The 17,728-nt window shown below is 47.8% G+C and overlaps 1 protein-coding gene and 1 long non-coding RNA gene across 5 annotated transcripts in view; one reads left to right on the top strand and one right to left on the bottom strand.

The window, feature by feature from the left end:
* KCNA6 (potassium voltage-gated channel subfamily A member 6) overlaps nucleotides 1–17,728 on the top strand; it is a 43,161-nt gene that overhangs the window by 12,321 nt on the left and 13,112 nt on the right. For 2 of the 4 annotated variants that reach the window (XM_005207188.4, XM_005207189.4), the window contains exon 2: nucleotides 12,725–12,868. The gene's annotated coding sequence lies outside the window, so the exon portion shown is untranslated. 4 annotated transcript variants of the gene reach the window in all.
* On the bottom strand, nucleotides 5,448–11,350 carry LOC132345348 (uncharacterized). Its single transcript, XR_009494645.1, has 2 exons — nucleotides 11,053–11,350; nucleotides 5,448–7,366 (listed from the first exon to the last, which is right to left on the bottom strand). It is a non-coding gene; the product is annotated as an uncharacterized lncRNA (long non-coding RNA).

Genomic DNA, 17,728 nt, shown 5'->3' with positions numbered 1-17,728 from the left:
GAGCTACATTGTGTGTGGTGAGCCCAGCTTCTCGTTCACTCCTAGACCTCAGGCAGTTGCCCTCTGCTCATTTGGAAGGGTGTTCCTTTACTGTTTTATTTTGTTTTTTAAAAGTTTTTTTTTTTTTGGATGTAGACCATTTTTAAAGTCTTTGCTGAATTTGTTACAATGTCGCTTCTGTTTTATGTTTTGGTATTTTGCCTTCATGGCATGTGAGATCTTAGTTCCCCGACCAGGGATTGAACCCACGTCCTGCTGCACGAGAAGGTGAAATCTTAACCACTGGACTGCCAAGAAGTCCCCGTCTGAAGTCTGGGAGTGAATGGGAACCTGGGCTCCTCATGTACATGCCTTACTTTTTATTTTACTTTCAGTTCAGTTCAGTCGCTCAGTTGTGTCTGACTCTTTGCAACCCCGTGGACTGCAGTACGCCAGGCTTACCTGTCCATCACCAATTCCTGGAGCTTGCTCTAATTCATGTCCATCAAGTTGGTGGTGCCATCCAACCATCTCATCCTCTGTCACTCCCTTCACCTCCTGCCCTCAGTCTTTCCCAGCATCAAGGTCAGTTCTTCACATCAGGTGGCCAAAATATTGGAGTTTCAGCTTCAGCATCAGTCCTTCCAATGAATATTCAGGACTGATTTCCTTTAGGATGGACTGGTTTGATCTCCTTGCAGTCCAAGGGACTCTCAAGAGTCTTCTCCAACACCACAGTTCAAAAGCATCAATTCTTCGGCATTCAGCTTTCTTTATAGTCCAATGCTCATGTCCATATGTGACTACCGGAAAATCCATAGCTTTAACTAGATGGACCTTTACATCACTAGACATGGCAAAGTAATGTTTCTGCTATGCTGTCCAGGTTGGTCAGAGCTTTTCTTCCAAAGAGCAAGTGTCTTTTAATTTCATGGCTGCAATCAGCATCTGCAGTGATTTTGGACCCCCCAAAATAAAATCTCTCACTGTTTCCACTGTTTCCCCAACTTTTTGCCATGAAGTGATGGGACTGGAGGCCACGATCTTTGTTTTTTGAATGTTGAGTTTTAAGCCAACTTTTTCACTCTCCCCTTTCACTTTCATCATGAGGCTCTTTAGTTCTTTGCTTTCTGCCATAAGGATGCTATCATCTGCATATCTGAGGTTATTGATATTTCTCACAGCCATCTTGATTCCAGCTTGTGCTTCATCTAGCCTGGGATTTCACGTGATGTACTCTGCATAGAAGTTAAATAAGCAGGGTGACAATACACAGCCTTGATGTACTCCTTTCCCAATTTGGAACCAGTCTGTTGTTCCATGTCCAGTTCTGTTGCTTCTTAACCTGCATACAGATTTCTCAGGAGGCAGGTAATATGGTCTGATGTTCCCATCTCTTGAGGAATTTTCCACAGTTTTTTGCACACAGTCAAAGGCTTTGGCATAGTCAATAAACAGAGGTAGATGTTTTCTGGAACTCTCTTGCTTTTTGGATGATCCAGCAGATGTTGGCAGTTTGATCTCTGGTTCCTCTGCTTTTTCTAAATCCAGCTTGAACATTTAGAATTTCATGGTTTACTTACTGTTGAAGCCTGGCTTGGAGAACTTTGAACATTGCTTTGCTAGCGTGTGAGATGAGTGCAATTGTGTGGTAGTTTAAGCATTCTTTGGCATTGCCTTTCTTTGGGATTGGAATGAAAACTGACCTTTTCCAGTCCTGTGGCCACTGCTGAGTTTTCCAACTTTGCAGCACTTTCAGAGTGCAGCACTTTCAGAGCATCATCTTTTAGGATTTGGAATAGCTCAACTGGAATTCCATCACCTCCACTAGCTTTGTTCATAGTGATGCTTCCTAAGGCCCACTTCATTTTGCATTCCAGGATGTCTGGCTCTAGGTGAGTGATCACACCATCGTGGTTATCTGGGTCGTGAAGATCTTTTTTGTATTTTACTTTACTCTTTATTTTTTCTTTCCGCATCTGCACTGCCCTGGTACATGGTTTTACATATGTGCAGGATTCCAAACAGCTGTCACAAAGCGCCTAACCTAAGATTTCACAGCTACTTCTGACCACATGTCCTAAATCAAAGATGATGGGACACTAAGAAATACTGGACACGACAGTTATGTCTTGGTAAAGCTGGAAAGAATAGAAATAAATAAACAAAACAGAAGAAATGTTGGAAGAGTTCACATGCAGTGTTGGATTTTTGTTTTCTTCTGAAGAATAATAGGTCTGGTCTCCTTGGGCTTGTGTTTCAGTTTTCTAACATTGGTCAGAAGCACTGAACACAGTCACTGCTTCAGAAGGGCGGAGTGATCCCTTTTTTTAAAAAAATTATTATTTATTTGGCTGCACTGGGTCTTAGTTACGGCACGCAGGATCTTCAGTCTTTGTTGCAGCATGCAGTGTCTTGAGTTGAGGCATGTGGGATCTAGTTCCCTGACCAGGGATTGAACCCAGGCCCCCTGCACTGGGGGTGTGGAGTCTTAGTCACTGGACTAAGGCGCTCTTGCCCGGTGCCAATGGAGGCACTGTGCCTGTAGTGTTGGGCTTCTCTTGGGAGGAAGACCTCTTCCTACGTGTGCATTTGAACCCCGGGCTGGAACATCAGAGACTGAACCATGGTGCCCTGGCCTCCTCCATCTGGTGTGGCCGCTCTTGGGAGCCTTCCTGCGGGATCATGTTGGACTGAGTCACAGCAGACTGTAAGATCGGGGTGGGAGGAGGGTAGTTATCAGACACAGACAGTGGGAGGGAGTAGAAGTGAGGGCTGGCAGCTGGGGAGGAGACAGTCACAACTCCAGACGAGAGGTGTGGCTGCAGGGGAGCAGGGACCTCCCAGCAATCAAGAACACGCTCAGTTAATGTGCAAATATAATGTACAAATGTAACACCCTGGGGCTCTCTGCCATCACCTTTGTGTAGGTTCTCAGCACCCAATGTTAGAATTATTGCAATGTTAGTCACTCAGTCATGTCTGAGTCCTTGTGACTCCATGGACTGTAGCCCACCAGGCTCCTCTGTCCATGGAATTCTCTAGGCCAAAATACTGGAGTGGGTAGCCATTTCCTTCCCTAGGGAATCTTCCCGACTTAGGGATCGAACCCAGGTCTCCTGCATTGCAGGCAGATTCTTTACCATCTAAGCCACAAGGGAAGCCTAGAATTATTGCAATAAGACCATTCAATTTGGGGAAAAACGAACACCCTAAGTTACATGTTCTGTTCAATTATGTGGGCAAGGAGACAGCAATAAAGGGTTTCCATCAAAATGACTAGAATGAGAAAAAAGGAAAACTGTGGTGTTGGGATATTTCCCATTTGAGGATGACCTCCTGCATCTCTGATGTCAGATCACTAGGTGTCCCCCATGCCTGCCGGCTGGGAGCGGGAGAAAATTGAGAGAGGGCATTCCTAAAGTGGGACCATATGGCTTTCTTGGGTCATCACTTGTTCGCAGCCCGGACTCTGCATTTGTTGGCTGTCTGGAACATCATGACCCCGCTGTCAGCCCCAGACCCCTTCTTGTCCTTCTGAGATTATTCCCAGTGAGTTTTGGCTCCCAGGGGAACTCTTGTGTTTGTGAGATTTACTGGCCGAAAGTTAAATCATTGTAGAATTGGATCCATGTCCAACATATCGCCTTGGGAGGCAGATAAGAAAGTCTCCCTTTTTTCAGTGCTTTACGGGTAATTTCATTGCGATATTTCAGGGCTAGAATTCAAATGGAAAGTCTCAAAAGCAATTTGAGCTGCAATCAGCTCAAATTCCTCCAGATTCCAAGAGAGGTGAGGTCATCCCTTACCAGGGACAGCTTTCACTGCAGAAAACCCAAGTTGAAAAGAATTCTATAACCCTTCCTTCCATTCCCCCTAAAATATCTGCTGTTTCCAGGAGTGTGGAAAAAATGAAATCAGGTTGGACTTAAAGGAAATCCATCATGGGCCTTCCATCTTAATGCTTCTCTGCCTCACTTTTTCTAATAGGTGCACTTCTAAAAAGTTGCTGTTTTTGTTGTGTGAGTGTGTGTGTGTGTGTGTATAAAAATAATAGATTCACTTTCTGTCAGAGGTGTTTTCAATGGTAAGGAGCCTTTTCGCATTAAAAAAATCACAGTATAGCTAAACTTACATGAGGCTATTTGGTCTATAGAGAAAGGAACCTGGACTAGTTCGTGGCACGCTTTCTATGAATACCATCCTGATTTCCTTTCTCTAATGGCGGGTAAAGGGATACTCTCATATTAGAAAGATTTGAGAAAGAAAGAGCGTCTCTATTTGTTGGCAGAAGCAGGGGATAGTTTTCAAAATGCATCTTCAAAAGTGGAAACTTGAGGAGACTCTGACCATTTTCATGTCTTTCTTACTGCATTTTGACTCTAGGTGCTGAACCTGCCAGGATTCCGACGTGTGCGAGTTTTGTCACTCAGTCCTGTCCGACTCTTTGTGACCTCATGAGCCTGCCAGGCTTGTGCCATTTCCTCCTCCAGGGAACCTTCCTGATTCAGGGATCGAACCCACATCTCTTGGGTCTCGTGCGTTGGCAGACGGATTCTTTACCGCTGCGCCACCTGCAGCATTGCATTTTCCGTCCCTGAGGCAGTGTCAGGTGAGGCAGGATGGGAGATTTGAGGACACAGTTCTGAGCCCCTAGTTCCTCTGTAAGCCCAGTCGGAAGAGGTGATCTCAGCCAAGCCGGGAGTCAGCGCCCAGTGCTGCCACCCTCTGGCTCTGCCGCTGTGTGGCCTTGGGTGTGTTGGGAACCTCTCTGAGCCTTTTCTTCCCTGTAAAAACATCCCTCATGGTGGCCAGTGGAATGCACTGAGGCAGAGCTGACCCATGTGTCACACGGCCTGGCAAGCATCCAATCAGAGAGCAGTATTGTTTCCATGGTCTCTCTTTTCTTTCCCTGGTTCAGTGGGGTGTTGAGGCTTCAATCGGCAAGCGTCTGAAAACTGTCCAACCTTTCGGAATGGTGGAAACCACTCGGAGCTCTCATAAATTAGTCTTTTGGGAGATATGAGTATATATAATAGTTTCTCTCGCTTTGTAGATTTAGATTGGCTGACCACGATCCAGCTATTCAATCATCAGATACTTGACTGTCACAGAGGAGACTCATGGAAAGTGGTTTAATGCCCTTTTTGACTTGAAAACTACTTCCAGGCTAAAAATGCCAGCAGAAGAGAGTATCCAAGGATTCTAGTAAATCCCTTTGAAAAGGATGTAAGCAATGAGGCAACATATCCCCGGGAGCAGTGAGAGCCTCCAGCTCACTTAGGAATTAACTGAGCGTGAGAGTAAGCGAGTGTAGACAGATCTGGGGCTCAGCTGGTTACCTGCCTGGCTAGTGGGTCCAGGTGGGGTGCTACCTGGGGTGCCCAGCAGCTCATTGACGTGCCTTTTGTTATGTGTTTGGAGTCGATGTTCTTTGAAATTACAACACAAACTGGTGGAAAATATGATTCAATTTACAGAGAACGTATTTCTTTATATGCAGCATTTCAGGAATGTGTTTCATTTGCATGGAAGTCAGTTGAGCTCCATGGTAAATACGTAGAAAATAAGACAAAATGACGTGGAATAATTGAATAAGAAGAGACTTCCAGAAGTCAGGGAATCCAGTACTCCGCCTTGCACTTGAGTAAGCTCCTAATTATCCCAGGCCTCTTCTTCTTCTTTTTCATATTTATTTATTCGGTTGCACCTGGTCTTAGTTGCGGCACGTGGGATCTAGTTCCCTGACCAGGGATCGAACCTGGGCCCCCTGTATTGGGAGCCCAGAGTCTTAGCCACTGGACCACCAGGCAAGTCCCCCAGGCCTCTTCTGAGACTTCCCCAATGAGAATCCGTATCCTACACCCCTTCAAGGACGTGCATTTGGGCTTCACAGCCTTTGTTTTCGGGACTTTTCCCTCCTATGTCAGTTACACATCTCCTGTGGTATTTTAACTTCCTTGTGTTTTTTTCTTCTGCTGCAATGTATACTCAGCTGACCGCATTACCTAGAATAGCTCCTTCTGTCAGTTCCTCAAGGTGATCTGCAGAGCACCAGTCCAACATTCCCACGGGAACAGAATCTCTGGGCATGATGCCCGTTTCAGAAATGATGGTCCCAGTGGTTAAGAATCTGCCATGTGATGCAGGGAATGCAGGTCTGATCCCTGGTCAGAGAACTAAGATTCCACATGCCGAGAGACAGCTAAGCCTGCACGCCACGACTACTGAGCCCGCGTGCTCGGGCACCCACGAGCAGCAACTGGAGAGTTTGTGGGCCGCAACAAAAGATCCTTCACAAAACAAGGAAGATCCCAAGTGCTGCAACTAAGACCCAACCCAGCCAAATAAATTAAAAAAAAAAAAAAAGAAAAGAAAACAAGCACTGCCTCTGAGAGATACAGAGGCATATGTGCAGAAGATTAAAGCCTCTGAGAAGTCCTGCAACAAGTAAAGCTATTTCACTTCTCAAGTCAGTGCTGTTCAAAGTATTTTTTATTTTTAACTGCAGAAGCTCCACCTCTTTTTGGAGGGAACTTCTATTCATGTCCCACAAAAAAAACCCTGCAATCCAAGGAATATTAATATATTTCGAGAAAGTCAAAGAGATCTGAAACTCACGGCAATGGATTTGAGTCCGTGAAACCTCAGCCCTTTAAATAAGGTCTTCTCAAATGGATCGTTGTAGACCTCCTTAGCAACCCTCTTCAAGTTTTCCACACTCCTCTTAAGTTTGTGCAGAGGCTTACAGAATCAGTGAGTTGATAAGGCTCTGAATAATGTGAAAGGAGACATTCCCTCCCCTGGTGACCTTTCTCTTAAGTAGAAGTCCTTGAGAAAAAGAACTGTAAGCGCTGTTCTTTGTTAGAGGTGAAGTTTATGTTCTGCTTTGCTTACAAGTGGACATACTTCAGATACACTTCGCCAGTGGATGACTGACTTCAGGGGTTGCCTTACGGTGCTAGCAGTTTGATTTCCATGCATGTTGTTAACCGAATCAGAGATTGCACGCATGTGTGCTAAGTCGCTTCAGTCGTGCCTGACTCTGTGCAACCTCACGGACTGTAGCCTGCCAGGCTCTTCTGTCCATGGGATTCTCCAGGCAGGAATACCAGAGTGGGTTGTCATTTCCTTCTCCAGGGAATCTTCCCGACCCAGGGATTGAACCCAGGCCTCCTGGGTCTCCTGAATTGCAGGCAGATTCTTTACCGCTGAGCCACTGGGGAAGTCCCTTTTGTGCTTGGAGACAAAAGGAGAGGATGTGGTTGCTCTTGACCTGCTGTTGCCTTTGTCTCGGCTCCTCTTCTGAACATCCTGGACCGTGAGGAGGAGCTTCTGATAACTGATGGTTTCATCTTTAAATCCACCAAGAGTCAGAACAAGTAGACTGTGGAAAAAGTGAGAATCACATTTAATTCTGGGTGTGTCACTGGCTTGCTGTGACCCTGAGCAGGTCGCCTGCCTGGCACTGGGCAGGTATTAACTGTCGGTATGATTCTGTCCCAGAATTTTCATCTGTACAGTGAGGTGGTTGCATTAGACAATTTTTGAGCTTTTGCTGGAAAATTCTGTGGGCGCTCAAGCCTATTCATTAAATGTACAGTTGGTTCCCTCGATCACTTGGCCAACTTTATTGCTTGACTTTTGCCACTAGATTGATCTTTTAAAGAGAGAGTGGGCGTTAACTTACAATTTCAACTTTACATAGAATCATTCAGTTTCAGAGGTTATCTACTCCAGTCTCTTATTTTACAAAGATCAGAACTTAACACTTAAAAAATACACTGAGTTGGTTATAGCAAAGTCTTGGAAGCGGTCATAGCTTTTTATATGATACCAAGTATGATAAATCCCTTTCCTCTGTTTCTCAGTTACTTTCCCTCTCTCTCCATCTTCCCTCCTCCCCCCTCCTCTCCATCTTTCCTCCTTCCCTCCCTCCCTTCCTTCTTGTTTTCTTAGATGAAGTCTTTCTTAGTCATTAAGTGATTTCCAGATCTTTTAAATCTCAGAGTAGCAAAATAAGCGTTCCTTGGTGTTGTCTGTGTCAGAACCTTGGCTTTATGACTGGAAAGACATGGGGTGTGGACGGACACTTCTATGTTAAGGAGAAGCAGGGAATGCAGACCAGCAGAGATGCTGATCTAGTATCCTCTTGGGTCTCTGGCTCCCCACTTGCAGAGGGAACCTGTAGAAAAGACAAAGCCAAGTAGGTACAGCTCTTTGGTGTCTTCAAAGTAGGGCTGACTCTTTCTGTTTCTGGGTAACCCCGAGGGCGGGTGTTGGAGTGTTTGCTGGGATGTTCCCGCTGGCCATGCAGTTTCTCTGATAGGAAGGTCTGTCCAGCTCTGCCCTTTCAGCTCAGTCCCGGGAGCTGGGGCTGCACTTCGGGACCAGGGTCCCTGTTGAGCTGGCTCCCGGTCCTGCCCAGCTCCCAGTCCTGGTGCTTCCTGGTGTTTGTGCATCATCTTTATCCCATTTTGCCTCGCTTCCTACTGCTGGTGCAGCCCGACAAGCAGCAGAGGTCTGGCCAGAGATAGAGAAAGCCCGTGTGGACTCCGAGCACACTGAGCAAACGGCTTGAAACAAACAGTTTTATCTACTGACTTTAAAAGTTGTATCTGCTCATTATGGAAAACTAGTGCAATTTAGAAAAGCATAAGGAAGAAAATAAAAGTTCCCACAGTCCCATAACCAAAGACTTTCAGTGTTGGTATTTTGCTGGTGTTTCTTCCAGACCAGCTTTGTCTCTGCGTCTCTCTCCATTGAGACCCATTTTGTATTTCATTAAAAAAAAAAGCTCCATATTTTGTCTCTCATTTTCTCATGCAATTATCACATAGATCCACCATCATTCTGGTAACCTACCGCTTACTGTGGGTCATTCTGGTTGTTTGCTAGCTTTTTGTTCTAAGTGATGCTACAGTGGACATTTTCCTCTATATAAGTGTTCACATTTATGATTCTCTCCTTAGGTTGTGCTCCTCCAAGAGTCAAGTACCATAGATAAATTGAGCAAATTATTTTCTATACCTCAGCTTCCTCACCTATCATAAAGCAGCAACAGAAACAACAACGAGTAAGAGCAGGAGACACTGCACCAGCGTGGCGGGTGCAGCCACATTTCTAAGAGCTTCGCCTGCACTGACTTGTTTGCTTTCCCAGCAGCACTGTGAGAATCTCTACCCCAGAGGACCGCTGGTCCAAGTCTCACGGTCCAGGCATTCTAGCTGTAGTATCCGTGCTCTTAACTTCCCCGTGAGATAGGGAACAGTCCCCAGGTCTCTATCCAGTCCTAAGGTCATCTACCTCATTTATTTCTACATTAGCCGTGTTCCCAAGTAACATGGTTGCCTGGTGTGAGTTCCTGACTCCTTAAATCCTTGAATCCTCTTCACCCTGGCATTTGTGTGTTTAGTGGGATTGGTGTGTGTGTGTGTGTGTGTGTGTGTGCGCGCACGTACACACACTTACGTAATCTTAGGAATGGAGCAGAGCCAACAGAGAGAGTATGGGGCAGAAAAGCCTGGATATCTGTTGACAAAATAATGAAATGCGGTTATTCGGTGTTATTCGTCAAGGATAACTCATCTCAGCCTCTATGGCTGGGAAACTGGTCACGTTAGAATTGGGCTGTCAGTCCAGTGGAGCAGGAATGGGGTGGGGAGCGCTGTCTAGCGCCACCCCATCCCCAAAGCACATGTCTGTGTGTATTCCCTGAAGAGGGCACGTCCCTTCCCCAAGCGGCTCTGCCCAGAGCAAGGTGATGCCCACAGGTGTGACTGTTCATCCTGCAAGGAAGAGGGGATCACAGACACATCACAGAATGATGGTCTGGGCTGCCTCATCATGGTGTTCAACACAGAGACCCCTTGGCCTCCCAGAAACCCCAACGCAGGAGGTCTGGGGGAAGCTGAGGGTCTGCTTCTCTAAGATGTGTGTGCCGCATGACTGTCTTCAGGAAACCTGAGGAGATCTGAGGTGGTGGGTCTCCACCTTTCCAGTGCTTCAGAATCACCCTGAAGTGTTAGTCACTTCAGTCATGACCGACTCTTTGCGACCCCGTTGACTGTAGCCCGCCAGGCTCCTCTGTCCATGGGGATTCTCCAGGCAAGACTACTAGAGTGGGTTGCCATGCCCTCCTCCAGGGGATCTTCCCAACCCAGGGATTGAACCCAGGTCTCCCACGTTGCAGGCAGATTCTTTACCTTCTGAGCCACCAGGGAAGCCTGAATCACCCTGGGAGCTTTATTTTTAAAAGTACCGCTTTCTGCCCCCTTTGCTGTCTTAACACCTTCTCGCTTCTCCAGTTTGAACCACTGATCTAGGATGCAGTCAAGAAGCAACACTTAAAAAAACAGCTTCTCGAGAGACTGTAGGGTACACCGCATTTGGGGACCACTGATCTAGGAGGTGCTGGCGCTCATGCTTTTATACCTTCACCTTTAAGTGCCCTTCACATTTTACAAAGCTCTATCGCAACAGGACATCACAACAGTTCACCGAGACCAGCAGAGCAGGCATTTTTATGACTTTCCTCGGCCCAGAGAGGTTGACTGAGTTGCCCGAAGTGGCACAGCTTCCCCACCAGTCAGAGCAGAGATTCCCTGCCCAGCCCCGGCCAGTCCCGCCCGACCCTTTGGGAAGGGGCAGCCTCTTTTCCCCTGAAGATCCTGCAGGATGGAATTATCTCAGCCCCCTTCTTGTGGAGCTTCCTTCTTTGCCTTCTCACCCACATCCCTTCTACCGCAGCCCTGCCTCCTCCTCAGAGAGCTCCTCGTGAAATGGTGCCAGTCACCTCTTTTCCCCAAGCTCCACCCCCACGTAACAGATGATGGCCCCAAGGACAAAGGGGTCTGACCCCCAGCCCCAGACCTAGCCATTCAGGGCTGATCCTCTGCATTAGTGCCTGGCAGGAGCCAGCAGAGCCGCATCCAGCAGCAGCTGCCCGGGACTCCCTCTGCTTTTCCCCTGCTGTCACCTCCCATCTGAATTCTCCCTCCACCACCAAAGCTTCTCTCCTGCACCTACTCCCCTCCCACCACCCCCCGCCCCCAGGATAGCCTTCAGGCCCACCTGAGTCCTTCCTGTGAGCCCCTGCAGTGGCGGGTCTCCTCTCTGGACATCTGGGACAGACTGGTGCTTGACAACGTGGACCAGGTTGAGGAGGACAGAAGCAGGTACCTGTATACGCTCTTCTCTATCCATCCTCCACCCAGGAACCAGCTATTGGCTCACACTCTCCCCCGACTCAAAGCGACGACTTCTGCTTCTCTTTCCTCTTCCTTCCCTTGTTCAAACCTTTCCCCTCATGCAGGCAGGATCCTGGACCAGCTCCCAGGGACTGCAGGCTCCGTGTCAGAACCCTGCATCCTTGGTCCCTGGGATGCTGAGAGGGCGGAGGGGGTAGGGAGGAGGCGGGGTTTTGCGCTGCAGGCTGCGGAGCTGTCCCGGGAGGAGGTGCAGGTGCAGAGGCCTTGCTTCCCTTTACTTGCTCAGCATCCTTGTGACAGGTGACGGCACCCCCTGGCAGATACCAGCAGCGGCTGCAGCATCAGAGCAAGTTCCAACCCTGCCTCTCTGACTCGCGAGCCTTGAGGCCTTCTTTCTTCTTTGATGCTTTGTGTTCCTCAGCTATAACATGGAGAGCATCGTGCTTAAAAACTTGAACAAAACTGACTTTCTGGGCACAGAGAAGCAGGGCAGGGGATGGCAGCAGTCCTGGGAATTGGTAGGATGGAGGAAATGCCTTATTCAGTGTCTGGTACCCACTCATTCTTTTTTAACAGACATTTATAATGGGCCCACATGAGCCAAACCCTGGAGAATCAAAGGTGAGCAGGGCTTTAATATCTTGAGGAAGGAGTACGTGGCAGACATGAGTAGATAGCTGGCCACAGCACAGTGTGCTCAGCGGTGGAAGCTAGGGGGACAGGCTTTCCATGAAGCCCAGGTCCTGCCCTGTCGTTCCCTCTCATCACCCCTGAGCTCTGACTGTGTGTTGCTGTTGTTGTTCACTCAGTCGTGTCTGACTCTCTGCGACCCCATGGACTGCAGCACGCCAGGCTCCCCTGGCCTTCACCATCTTCCGGAGCCTGCTCAGACTCATGTCCACTGGTCGGTGATGCACAGGCAAACACTGATGCAGGAATCAAGGAACAACTTTATTAGCACCAAAGCAGCACTCAGATCCTGCAGCTCGGGGCGCCGGGGTAAAAGGCTGAGTTGAAACTTGCCTGGGACTGCAGGCCAAGTGGGGAGGGACTCTTACTCCTTTCTACCTTGGAAGGAGCTTCCAGATCACATTGCAAAGGACAGAGAAGGAAGTTTGAACCACCTTTGCCCATGACCATGATGGAGGGCTTCCCTTGTAGCTTAGCTGGTAAAGAATCCGCCTGCAATGCAGGAGATCCTGGTTTGATTCCTGGGTTGGGAAGATCTGCTGGAGAAGGGATAAGCTACCCACTCCAGTATTCTTGTCCTTCCCTGGTGGCTCAGCTGGTAAAGAATCTTCCTGCAATGTGGGAGACCTGGGTTCAATCCCTGGGTTGGGAAGATCCCCTGGAGAAGGGGAAGGCTACCCACTCCAGGATTCTGGCCTGGAGAATTCCATAGACTATATAGTCCATGGGGTCGCAAAGAGTTGGACACAACTGAATAATTTTCACTTTCACTTCATGATGCAAGGCTCAGGGGGTCCTGCTCTCTGGGGCTCACTTGGCACCCCCACCTTACCTCATGTCCACAGAAGGCTGCAGTGGTTCCAGAAATCATGACCTCATACCAGCATGTCCAAAAGCAGAAAGAGAAGAATGAGGAAACCAGAATCTGACCAGCTCTCTTAGAGGTGACTTGCAGAAGGAGGAGAGAGAGCAAGACTCTGAAAATTGCAGTAAGTCTACATTCCCAGCTGGTTTAATCCTTCCTTGGAAATCATATGCAAGATGCTTCTGGTAAGAAAGGTAGAGAATTCTCCCGCAGGCTGGAGGGAGTCAGGGGAGGTTTCCCCAAAAAATCAGTATATCAGCTGGGCCTTGCAAAATGAATAGGAGTTTTCAGGATTGAAAATTCTCAATAGAAGGAATAACTTGAGCAAAGGTTGTTTAGACTCTGCACAGGTTTGATCCCTGAGCTGGAAACTAAGATCTCACATGTTGCAAAAAAAAAAAAAAAAAGGTTTGGGAGAAAGAAAAGTAGGATGTGTTCAAGGAACTGGGAGCTGGGGACACATAGCGTGGGACAGAGTGTGCAGCAGAGGCTGGAGAGATAGGGTGGACTCAGGTGGTGACGAGCTGTGACACTGTTAGGGGCTGGATTCATTCTGACACCCGTGGGAGCAGCAGGAGCTGTCAGTCAGAGACAGGACCTGCTGAGATGCCTTTTGGGAATGATCCCTCTGGCTGAAGTGAGGACCAGAGTGGAAATGAGGCTCGAGACCCAGTGCTATGCAGTGGCCGGCATGGCACATTGTGGGGAAGGGTGGTGGGAGTGGTCCGCCAAGGTTTCATCACTGACATTGTTCATCATTGCTGGCACAGGTGACCTCTGGCCAGGTTCATTACTGTGGACAGGGCAGGCCTGTATTGCCCGTGCGAGGGCAGACTTGTCTTAATGCACTGCTCCCGGTGTGCCCCCGAAGGAAGGCTCCTACAGGAATCCGGGTAAATAGAGGAGGTTCTGGTCATGTGTGCCGGGAGCTCTTGGATGGACAGGCTGGGCACTGGCTCTGCGGTTCGGAGGTGGATTTGAAAAGAGCCTTTGTACTTGGGGTGCTGCGGCGCCAGGCTGCAGAAGCTGTCTGCCTCCAAGAGTTTCTTGAAGGTGGAAGCTGCCCATGTGTGTGTGCTTGGAGGGTGTGGAGTGGGAGTGGGGTGGGGGGAGTTGTCACCATCCTGCTGACCTCAGGGGCACAGGTCTCACAAACCCCATCTCCTCTGGCCATCCTGGCTCCCCTGGACCCTCTTTGGGAGCCCGAGAAGCCCTCCCTCCACTGCTGAGAACCAGTGGGAAGGAACAGCCACTCTTTTGTCCCTGGAACTTTCTCCCTAAAAGAGTCAGGGCTGCCAGGAAATCATCAAGGGGAGGTGTTTGACAAGCAGGGTTATTCAGAAGGAAAAGCTTTGCCTGCCAGCCTCCATTCCCCAAGGCTTCCATAGGCACCGACTCCCACCTTTGCTGCCTGGGGAGCTGTAGCATCATGCCATCCATGCCCGGGGTAGGGGGTGGGCGGCAGGGATTAATGTGAGTGCTCTCAGTGGGGAACTGAACCCGAGGAAAGCAAGACTGCTTCCCTTGACCTCCAATGGCTCTGTAGCCTAAATAAAATGTGATTCAATGTACCAGGTGACTTAGTTGCCTCTGAAAAGTGAAGAAATCTCCCTGCAATGCAGGAGACCTAGGTTCGATCCCTGGGTTGGGAAGATCCCCTGTAGAGAGGCATGACAACCAATCCACTCCAGTATTGTTGCCTGGAGAATTCCATGGACAGAGGAGCCTGGCGGTATACAGTCCATGGGGTCACAAAGAGTCGGACACAACTTAGCAGCTAACACCATGAAAAGCAGGGTACTTTATGTGTTTGCTCCTGGCCTGTCTGACTGTGAACACTCTATCTTTATGGATCTGTTGTACCTCAGTTTCTTGGAGTGAAGTTGGGTTACTGTGAGAAATAACAAACTAGATGGGATGCCATGTCCCTGGTAAATGCGCATGAACCATTTTGCTACATTTTCATATAATTATATGAAACAGAAGTGACTTATTGGAAATCTGGTGATAGCTCACGTCCAGCTTAGACAGTGTCCTTATAAAGTGGAAAATCTGCAGCTTTCCAGCTAATTTCACCAATGGAGTCAGCTTTGACTAATGCTTCAGAGGTTCAGTTCAGTTCAACTCAGTTCAGTCACTCAGTCATGTCCAACTGTTTGCGACCCCATGAATCGCAGCATGCCAGGCCTCCCTGTCCATCACCAACTCCCGGAGTTTACTCAAACTCATGTCCATTGAGTCCGTGATGCTATCCAGCCATCTCATCCTCTGTCGTCCCCTTCTCCTTCTGCCCCCAATCCCTCCCAGCATCAGAGTCTTTTCCAGTGAGTCAACTCTTCGCATGAGGTGGCCAAAGTACTGGAGTTTCAGCTTTAGCATCAGTCCTTCCAATGAACACCCAGGACTGATCTCCTTTAGGATGGACTGGTTGGATCTCCTTGCCGTCCAAGGGACTCTCAAGAGTCTTCTCCAACACCACAGTTCAAAAGCATCAGTTCTTTGGTGCTCAGCTTTCTTCACAGTCCAACTCTCACATCCAAACATGACCACAGGAAAAACCATAGCCTTGACTAGAAGGACCTTTGTTGGCAAAGTAATGTCTCTGCTTTTGAATATGCTATCTCGGTTGGTCATAACCTTCCTTCCAAGGAGTAAGCGTCTTTTAATTTCATGGCTGCAGTCACCGTCTGCAGTGATTTTGGAGCCCCCTGAAATAAAGTCTGATGCTTCGGAGGTTACACGATGCTAATGGGCATTTGGCATGACTCAAGTGAGCCCCGAACCTGCTCTCAGATCTTTATTGCTGCTTGGAAATCAGAGGAACATGGTGGCACTGAGGGGACTTCCTCCATCCACTTTAGTTTTTAATTTTTTAAGCATTTATTTTATTTTTGGCTGTGCTGGGTCGTCACTGCTGTGTGCTGCTTCCTCTAGTTGCAGAGAGTGGGGTCTGCTCTCTGTTGAGTTCACAGGCTTCTCATTGCGGTGGCTTCTCTTGTTGAAGAGCGTGGGCCCTACATGCGCAGGCTTCTGTAGTTGCAGAGCCTGCTGAGTGCAGGCTCAGTAGTTGTGGCTAACGAGCTGCGTTGCTTTGAGGTCTGCAGAATTGTCTCAGACCAGGGATGCAACCCACATACATTGCAAGGCAGATTCTTAACCGCTGGACCACTCGTGAAGCCTCTCCTCCCACTTTAAACAAGGCTCTGTTTGTGTGCTGTTCCTATGCTTGGCTTCTGTCAGGGCTATTTGTGGGAAGTAAGTTTCTCTTTTATTTATTTATTTTTTCTTTCTTTTTTTTTTTTAACTCAACTGGTAGTACACCCAAGCCCAATAAAAGAATTATGTCTCTAGTGCGAGACTGGAATTTAGAATTCTAAGTCTAGACGGGATGGTAGCGTGGCATAGTGGTGGAATGTGGGGCCGGTGTTTCCTATTCTGTCCATCTAGCGGGGTGATTTGAGGGTAATTATCTAGGCTCGTCGTGCCTCAGATTCTTCATCTGTGAAACAGAGAAAATAATGTCTATCTCAAAAGACGAGTGGGCTTATTCATGAGATAATGCATTTAAAATATCTTGAACACACCAAGTGATGAGCAAAGAATAGCTATTATTTTAATTGGGCTGCAGAACGTAGGTGTTAGTGATTCTATAATTAAATGGGTCCAGTTAGCTTTCTTTGGGTTACAAGAGACTGAAATGTCTGGCTCAAACTAATTTATTCCAAAAGGGAAATCTACTACTCATAAATTCATTTAAAGTTGGGCTTTGGTTAGCAGAGATACCGTAGAATAGGCCAAAGCATGGACAGCTGTAGGGGTTGAATGACTCTGTTGGTGCTTTAGTCGCTAAGTCCTGTCGACTCTTGCCACCCCATGGCCTATAGCCTCCCATGCTCTGCAGTTTATGGGATTTGCCAAGCAATAATGCTTATGTTCATGGGATTTCCACTTGTGTTCGTGGGACTTCCTAGGCAAGGAGTGGGTTCCCATTTCCTTCTGTAGGAGATCTTCCCAACTCAGGGATCGAACCTGCGACTCTTGCATCTCCTGCATTGCAGGTGGATTCTTTCTGCTGAGCCTCCAGGGAAGCCTGAATGTAAGGCTTAGAGAGGACTTCTTTAGTAAGGCTCAAATTTTAACAAAATGAAAGTGCCAGAATGCCTAGATAATGTAATGCATAGCTCTAACTGCTGAAGTTTTGTAATGTATTGAAAAAAGCTGACTATGAGATATTTAGGCTGTCCTGAGGAGGCCAATGCAAGAAGCAGGACAAAGTCATTAAATACAAGACACATTCTGTGTGTGCTGATGCATGTCAGCCTCCTCTTTAGGCTCAGGGTATATCTACCCATGAGATTCTATCTGTACCTATAAATGATGTTTTTCAGTTAGTGCTATTAGACTCAATTAATTTCATTCTCAAAGGCAATGGCACCCCACTCCAGTACTCTTGCCTGGAAAATCCCATGGGCAGAGGAGCCTGGAAGGCTGCAGTCCATGGGGTCGCTAGGTGTCGAACACGACTGAGCAACTTCACTTTCACTTTTCATTTTCATGCACTGGAGAAGGTAATGGCAATCCACTCCAGTGTTCTTGCCTGGGGAATCCTAGGGATGGGGCAACCTGGTGGGCTGCCGTCTTTGGGGTTGCACAGAGTCAGACACGACTGAAGCGACTTAGCAGCAGCAGCAGCATATCCATTAAGTTAACCAGAGCTTGTGCTGGAACATTCAAAATAAGTCTAAGGTCCATCGTATGTTAGTTGAAAACAATACAATTCTTTTGAAAAAAGTGGGCTTCAGGTACAGTGTGATCCAGGAGACAGAGTTTTTTTTTTTTTTTTTTTCATTTCTCTTAATGCAATTCTGCTGTTCATATGGACAGCAGATGGTGATATGATGGCCAGTAGCTCTAGGCATATATCCTCCCAGGTCCTAGTCCCATAAACAGAGTCTTTTATGGATCAGAAAAAAAATCCATGATC

The sequence above is a fragment of the Bos taurus genome, chromosome 5, assembly GCF_002263795.3.
Source record: "Bos taurus isolate L1 Dominette 01449 registration number 42190680 breed Hereford chromosome 5, ARS-UCD2.0, whole genome shotgun sequence".
In the NCBI taxonomy this organism is placed as follows: domain Eukaryota; kingdom Metazoa; phylum Chordata; class Mammalia; order Artiodactyla; family Bovidae; genus Bos; species Bos taurus.
The sequence above is the reverse complement of the archived record's forward strand: the minus strand, read 5'-3'. Positions and strand labels throughout refer to the sequence as shown.